At 38.4% G+C, this 6,948-nt stretch overlaps 1 long non-coding RNA gene across 1 annotated transcript; it reads left to right on the plus strand.

Moving 5' to 3' along the window:
• The first annotated feature begins 148 nt into the window (after positions 1 to 148).
• On the plus strand, positions 149 to 4,848 carry LOC138959632 (uncharacterized). Its single transcript, XR_011453763.1, has 2 exons — positions 149 to 289; positions 2,483 to 4,848. It is a non-coding gene; the product is annotated as an uncharacterized lncRNA (long non-coding RNA).
• Positions 4,849 to 6,948: the final 2,100 nt, after the last annotated feature.

Raw genomic sequence — 6,948 nt, forward strand, 5'->3', positions numbered from 1 at the left:
TGGCGATGCCAGTCTGATCGCCAGTCTGCCTCTCGCCCTTGACCATGATGGGTGACCACAGGGAAGAGGTGGACAGTTTTGTCGTGGAACTTACGCAGAAAATACAACCGTGCTCACGCAGAAGAAATATGACAATATTGTGCTGTTTCTAAAAACAAAACGTACGGACCACATTGAAGATGGGAAGTCTTCGAAGTTCAAGTGGTGGGTGCGTGAAAAGAAGTTTCAGCTCGTGAACTTTCCAGGATTGGACTTAAACGACGTTCTCTGCATACCCAGCAAACAAGAGGTAAGTTCGTAGTTATGAAACGTGACTGAAAGTATTTCGCTATGTTGTTTTATTTATTTTTTCGCATGTTTATTTTTGTACAGTTAATGAGTTACGGTTATCTCAACTGTTCTTGATTCCATGGCTGTCAGTGTCACTGTCAGCCAAATTTCTGTTGACATTGAGACTGAAAGTATCAGATGACATGTTCTATGGTCCATCCAGTGAATAAAACTCAGTTTCAAAGTTCTATGCAACCATGTGTGATCAATGATAATTCAATGTGTAACAGGTTTCCTAAACAATCGTCCATGTAATACGAGCTGTGTGCCTGCCATTAGAGTCATGCATTTTCAGTCCTTTAAAGTTTAAATGATTCGTATCATTCTCTGTACTTTTTTCTGTAATACTCTAGTTATAATAACACAGACATGCAACAAAAACATATCCATGTCAAACATTTTGGTTTCCATGTCAACAACCAGTCAGAAATCAAGTTAAAACCTTAAACACAGGCCGAAAAATAAGTTATTTGTTTGTTTGTTTATTTGTTGCTTAACGTCCAGCCGACTACGCAGAGCCATATCAGGACGAGGAAGGGGGGGATGAAGGGGGCCACTTGTCAAGCGATTCCTGTTTACAAATGCACTAACCCATTACTTGTGTCCCAGCAGGCTTTAGTAAAACTAAATTAATACCTACTGGAAGATTACCAGTTTCCAGTATGTTAAAATAGGCTTAACCTATCTACTGCTGGACTTACATCAGAACACTAACAGATTAAACTATACATGAATCGCGAGACAAGCAGCAAGAGAAGAGATTTTTGGAAAAAATACAGGTGAATGAGCAAGAAGGCAGAAAAAAGAAAAGAATTCATGAAGAAAAAGAGAGCATGACAGGAAAGAGGAACCAAAATTCTACCTAACAGCAAACTAGAAAGCTCCTGCGGTTCCAAAAACAGGAGGGGCTTTTAATTTCATAACCGCAGTGCCCCACTGCGGGAAAATAAGTTATTACCTTTTGTTGTTCATAACTTTACAGTTACACCGTGACATAGTTACAATTTAATTGAATATTCTTTAACTTTAAGTGCTCAGCTATCATTGTAATATGAAGGTGTTCATAACTTTACACTAATCTTGCTTAAAATTAATCTGAACAATGACAACTCATGGCTTAAAATTTATTCAGTTACTTCAGACAGAAGCGAATTAGGTTCATTAATATATATTTATATAACTAGTTTCAATATTTGCCCCCAAACTTCCTTGTTCCTTTGATTCCTACAACATTGGTCTTGCTTAGACTTAATTAATTCATTTTGTACTGTTCATGCAGATTAATCGTAACACTTAACAAGTGTCATCTGTCAGTTGTAGAACTTGTACCCTCTCTTAATTCCAGTAGAAAGCACTATAGTTACAACAGCATATAATATGATAAAGAAATATCATTTTGCGCTCTGAATTCTCAGCAGGGTTCGACACTAGCGGGGGCGGGGGGCGGAACGCCCCAGAGTTTTGTGTTCCGCCCCAAACATTGCCGAAGCTTGGGGCCCACTCCGCCCCAGGATAAATTCCAACAATGACAAACCGAAAATTCTAATGCCAGAGCCAATCACTAAAAATCGCCAGTCAAAGTCGTCACTGAAATTTGCGTTACGATCAATGCCGCAGTCAAGAAAAAAACCATTGAAATCGTCGAAGGACAATGCTGCAAGGGAAATAACTCCCAGATTGCGCTCTTTAGCGTGAGAGATAAGTATTGCCTTCAAATGCCAAACGCAAAATGTGGCGACACATCCCTGGTGTAAAAAGACATGGAAATGAAGATGAAGAACAGGGTGGAGAGAAACGAAAAAAGGAGACCGATGCAGCCAAAAGTGCGAAGCGCTGTCGTAATTTCAATGTCAAATGGTTGAAAGAATTTCCCTGGCTTCAGTACGATGAAGAAAAACAGAAAATGCATTGCCGCACGTGAATACTGAGAGTGGGCCCCAGGTTTTTGTTTTCCGCCCCAGCAATTTCCATCTCTGGGGCCAGTGTGGCCCCAGGCCAAATAAGTTAGTGTCGACCCCTGCTCAGTATTTCTCAGTTAATTATGAAAGTGTCCACTTGATCTGTTGTTGTTGTTTTTTTTTGTGTTTTTTTTTTTAATATATCCAGACCTCAATGAGTTGTTTTGCTATGATTGTTGCTTACTTGTGTGCAGAATGCTGAGTCGCTGCTGGCAAACATTCCAGTGGCTGTGATGCGACAATGTCACTGCCAGATGTTCAGAAAATACAGTCATCAGAGGCTTCTGCAACATGGACGTCCTCGAGAAAAAAACATGTGCGGCATGCCATTTTGCTCAAAACCGGATTTGGCAGACTGGGTGCAGAGTGAGAAATGTCACTCCTGGTGCCACTTTGACTGTGCTGGGGTGGAGATGACGAGAGCTGAGGTCTCGGCAGAAGATGTACATTTTGTGTGTGTTGTGTGCAAGGACTGATGAGGAAGTGTTGATTTATGTCTTCTACCTTCCACCTGCATGGGGTTTTTTCCTTCTCAATTTGTTCATTAGTGCTGTATGATGTTCACTCACAGACTTTTCTCTGCACATATTCAGGGGGTGTCCAGAACGTATGTGTGTATGTGTTTTCAAAAATCATGTTGTTGTTCTTTCCAAATCGTCTCTTATTGACTCACCTGAGTAATTGGCGAGTCTAAGAATTCATACATGTGTCAATCCATATATCCGGCCAAAAAACTTAACATTTGAGGTTAGCTTGGTTGTTTTTCAAGCTAGACCTCTGAAAAATTTAGGGTTCGATGATCTTATTAAGTCCTTTGTACTGGAAACTTGCATTCTCCCAGTAAGGTAATATATTGTACTACGTTGCAAGCCCCTGGAGCAAATGTTTGATTTGTGCTTTTGTGAACAAGAAACAATTGACAAGTGGCTCTATCCCATCTCCCCCCTTCCCCCGTCGCGATATAACCTTCGTGGTTGACAACGACATAAAACACCAAATAAAGAAAGATCTTACAAAGTGACCTCAGTTTGGTTGACCCTCTTCAAATTTTGGCGTCACAGCGGGGTCATGTTCGTTTCATTGGATTAAAACTTGTGCGTTGAAGCTATATCAGATGTTTTTGAAGCTACAGGTTTGAAACCTTGTATACTTCTAGTGTTTGATAATCTCCAGACTTGACCTAAGTTTGATTGACCCTTGTCAAGTTTTGGGGTCACAGGGGGCCAGTCATGTTTGTTTCATAAAACTTAACGTTGAAGTTATCTCAGATGTTATTGAATCTTAAGCTTTGTAACTATGAAAACTTCAAGGGTAGTTGTAGTTGATAGCCAACATGAATCTAGTTTGAGATACCCCTGTCACATTTTGGGGTCACTGCGTTGTGTCATTATTGCATTGCACAACTTTGTTACATTTTCCATATGTTTAAATCAACATATTCAGGGGGTGTCCAGAACGTATGTGTGTATGTGTTTTCAAAAATCATTTTGTTGTTGTTTCATAGTGGCACTGGGTTTCTTGTGCAAAGTTTAAACGGATGTGTTTTGTAATTTTTTTCGTCGTGCTGTACAGTTTGACGCCAGTTTACAAGTAGTGCTTCTGCTGAGCATCAAGATGTGATTAATGTATTTTTGCTGTCTGTCTTATGGATTCTTGTGCAAAGTTTAAACAGAGGCATTTTATGATTTTTAAATTGTGCTGTACAGTTTGATGTCAGTTTTCAAGTAGTGCTTTTGCTGTGTGATTATTTTGATGTGATTAATTTATTTGTGCCGTCTGTTTATTTTTGTGTGTGGGTGTGCCAAGTTTTTACAGAGGTGTTCTCCTGTGAATGTGAGTTTTAAGTAGTGCTGTACAGTTTGACCCCAGTTCACAAGTAGTGCTTCTGCTGATCATTAAGATGTGATTCATTTGTTATGTGCTATCTCTTAATTGTGTGTGTGTGTGTTAAACAGACATGTTCTACTGTGGCATTTAGATGTGCTGTACAGTTTGATTGCAGTTTACAAGTAGTGCTTCTGCTGTGAGATCATTGTGATGTGATTAATTTATTAGTGCTGTCTATTTGTTGGGTCAGTGTGCCAATTTCAAAGTGTGTCTTCTGTGACATTATAGTGCTGAACAGTTTGACCCCAATTTTCTAGTTGCTTCTGCTTTGTGATCATAATGATGTCACTAAATTTTTTTCTTGTAATTTTCTTGAAGTATAGTTTTTTGTGTGTTTGACTGTCAAGTTCAAACAAGTATCTTCTGTAACTTTTGAGATTTGCGTTACCGTTTGACCCCAGTTACCAAGGTTTGCCTCTGCTGTGTGATAATTGTGGTGTTATAAGTTACGTTTTGCAGTCTTTTGTGATTTCTTTGCCATCGATCCATTTTCATGCAAACAGCACAAACTAAGCAGTAACGTACTTTGTTTTAATCAATAAGGCAACTGAGGCTGTATCCTGAATAATGTCATTATTGTGGGTATGAAAGCTTTGTGCACCGTAAAATATTTTTTTACCCTTGAACATTTCTTCTGAATTCCATCTTCTAATTTTTGTATCTCTGTATTTGTGAACAACAAACTTGCCTAATGATGTTTGCCTTTCCATTTTGTGTGTATAAAACTAAATAAAATGGTGTGTGTGTGTTCATTGGTGCTCATACATTTTATGTGTTTTTTTGTGTGGGAGAATTAAAGTTTTGATTTGCATCACTGATTTCTTTGTGTTGGTGAGACTGTGGGGTCAAAGACAAGCATTTGACCTAGAGTGTGAGTGTGTGTGTGTGTGTGCATTGCTCCTCAAGCATCATGATGTATGAATTGTCTTTTCTTGTCTCAATATAATGACATATATAATTTCATGCGGCTTTCCTACTAAGACAGAGAAGTGATTCAGAGTGAATCAAATGAAACATAATGCATGTGGGACGTACAAAAAAAATCTATATAATTGTAATCATGTGAGGTGTTAAAAACGTGCATAAATCCCTTCAATTAACAAGATGTTATGGTTTGAGTACCTGAACCAACCTTGTTATTTTTTCCGTTTTAAAAATTTAAAGCCAGGCGAGGCTTCTTAGTCCTCACCTTTAATGCTAAAATTCGTTTTTGGCTGCGTGCTGCCCCTGCAATCTGCCAAGGCCTAGGCGGCCCTTGGACCCCGGCAGTAAAAAAAAAGTTCAGTTGCAGGCAAAATTCAGACTCCCACCCATGTAGTGTAAAGCCATTAATCACAGTCATAAGTTTGTTTTCATATTCTGTTTGTTTATAAATTCAGTTCATTGATCTCTGTTTTGGTCTTCGCTTTGTTGCTTTGCTTGAAAAAAGTGACCTTCTCTCCTTCTGAGAAAGCTACCTCTCTTGTGTGGTGTGTGAATTTAATTAAACAAATCATGAAATGTATGCATTGGCAGCTAGTGCTTCCTTCCCTTTGTTTATCAAAGACCAAAAGGCATTATTCAAAGAAAAGTCATACTCAACTTATATGATGCAATCAAGCACACAAAATGTAGCACATATAACATAGCACAGTTGTTCCAAAGAAATATAAGAGCATCCCTTGTACCCCCCAAAAAAACAAAAAAACACACACACCTTGCTTAGCATCATAATGATTGGGATAGGCAGACACTGTGTACATTGAAACTGGAGATGTATTCAAATATACCATATTACCAGGTTTTTCACATATGCACACAAGCACACATTTAGTGCTAATTTTTGCATTAACTGACTTTAATCCTTTCAAATTCTTACACCCTCTGTATGAAAATTATGGTACCTCCTGTTGATCTTGTGCCACCAGGACAAGTTGTTCACAACCATTACTTAAAAAGTGTTGAACACAAAAATATGTCATTTTGTTCTCAGTATTTACACATTCTCAAGCAAGTAATAAAAAATTGTTCTGCGCTTCTGCCCATATATATAGCTGTTGAATATAATCTTTCTCTCATAGAACACACTTGGGACATATACATACATGCATCTTCAATTTCTGTGACACTGGGTGTTCCCAATGACACAAGAATGGCCGGTCACAATGAGTTAACAATCAATAATGTTAACAATCAACCTGTTAAGATGCAGGCGGCATATCATAATGAATTTGATACTGAATGCTGTTGGTGGCTTTTGTATTGACAATAAAATATAAAGAACGCAAAAGTTTACGGAATACACAGAAATTATCAAGCGAGTTTGTTAATGGATTTTACTTTACAATAATATAACATACTTACTTTTAGATAAAAGAAAAGAATTAAGTGCAAATACAATTTCCACTCAGTAAGTTACATTTTTGTGCAAACTGACCCAAACTAAATGTTAACTGGTCCTTTGACTCCTACTTACAGTTACCAAATACCTACCCTGAACCCAACTATATACATGCATAGATGTTTGGCATGATGATGATGGTGTGCTTGGGGTGTGTGTGTGCGGGTGTGTGTGGAGGGGGGGGATGCATAAATATAGCCACACACATACCCAAACCAACTATACTGTTTCAACTTTAACACAGTACATTGAAGAAGAAGACAATCAAGGAACAATTAAGTTACGCATGAGTGTTGTCAACGTTACTTAAATTGTAAGGGTAAACTTCACTAGCACCAGTTAAAATGGCAAACTGAAGCGCTCGATCGTTTGTTCAGAACCGGACGTCAAAAA

Source organism: Littorina saxatilis, linkage group LG2 (genome assembly GCF_037325665.1).
Source record: "Littorina saxatilis isolate snail1 linkage group LG2, US_GU_Lsax_2.0, whole genome shotgun sequence".
Classification (NCBI taxonomy): domain Eukaryota; kingdom Metazoa; phylum Mollusca; class Gastropoda; order Littorinimorpha; family Littorinidae; genus Littorina; species Littorina saxatilis.